Below are 1,644 nucleotides of genomic sequence, written 5' to 3' on the forward strand. Positions count from 1 at the left end.
CCTATCAAATATTTCTCTTGTGATAGATAATTTTTAAAAAGGCTGAAATGTAAATTTTATAGCTTAGCCCAAGACTATGACTTGGAAAGAAGAAACATGGAAGATTCCAAAAAATTACAAAATTACAAAAACAAAGAGATAGCGAAAACTTTCACACAGCAACTTGCAGCCGCGTCTCGAGATTAGCGGTTGGGAAACTGAGTGGTTTCAGATAGTAACAGGATTGAGTGTTATTCGCCGACATTCTTTAAAAACGGCATAACATGAGCCAAATTGTCAGGGTATGGGTTGTGCGATTATTTGTCTAGCATGAACTCTTGATGAATTACATTAATTAAAAGTAACTGACCAAAAAACAAACTTAAATTATAAATAAATTAAAACATAGCAAAAAAACATGATTTTTACCCAAGCTGGAATATGGCTTGAAATTGAGAAGATCGTATAGTTAACCACATTGATCATTTAGGCAACAAATCAAACGCAGAGAAATCAGAAAAAGAATTGAAAAAATAATGGTTTTAGCAGAATTAGCATTTAAAAAGACTGCGCAAAAAATCTTCAAAAGACACAACAGTCTGATAATGAAATTAAAAGTTCTGATCACGTGTTATTTTGATTCTCCAGTATGGTGCTGAATCATTAAGTGGTATTTGATTTGAAAGATGGTGAAGGTTTGTAAAGAAATTGTGATTTACATTTATTGATAATGTTGTTGTTGTCTTCAAGGGTACATCTGAAAACTAAAATTATTGATTTTTTGTACAAATGAGTGTAACAAACATTCATAATACTCTTATTAAATGTTTTTTGATATAAGAATTTAAAAAAATTATAAGAAAAGAATTATCAAAATATAAACATACAGTCGCTTTCTAATCGTGTCAGCAGTTGATTTAGTTGATTTGAACAAACAATCTGTAAATTTTATGTTAAATGACATATAGAAATCTTTTAATTTGTCCGCAAAAACATTCAGTTCGTTTTCGATAGAATCCAAAGATATAGGTTCGACACCGTGAAGAGGTTCATTACTCACTGAAAAGGGATAATTATGAAAATTAAAAGTAATTTTTTATATTATAATTAGCAGTAATCTTGAATTTGAATACTTTTACGATAGATATAGATAAACAACAGTTTTAAACAATAGACAACCAGGCCTTCCAAAAAATATTTGTTTATATTTAAAAGCTTAATGGAGTTATAAAATTTATTAAAGTAAAACAAACTTATTGTATAAAAATAGCCATCAGATATTTTGTACAGCGACGGAAACTAAAAGCATTGTAGGTTAATAGAAATAGATCACGAAATGAATTGAAAAAGCTTTTATGACAAATAGTCATTTTAAATTTTACAAAATTCATTTGTCGAACATTTATAAAGGATGTTGACCATATGATACCATTTTTATTACATTATCATTTATAGAATAAATTTTACATAAACAAGAACGCATAAACATCACAAAGGTTTCATTAAACTTTGTTGAAAAAAGTAAAAAACCTGTAAATCATTTACTTAATGTTAATAAAAGTTGAAAAAGCATTCTTTTGGGAGTAACTCGTCTTCAAATTTTATATAAAGTTTGTCTTTCTTGAATACTTGGCGCACGCTCTATTTTCCATTCTATATAATAAA

This window comes from Helobdella robusta, assembly GCF_000326865.2.
Source record: "Helobdella robusta unplaced genomic scaffold HELROscaffold_52, whole genome shotgun sequence".
Classification (NCBI taxonomy): domain Eukaryota; kingdom Metazoa; phylum Annelida; class Clitellata; order Rhynchobdellida; family Glossiphoniidae; genus Helobdella; species Helobdella robusta.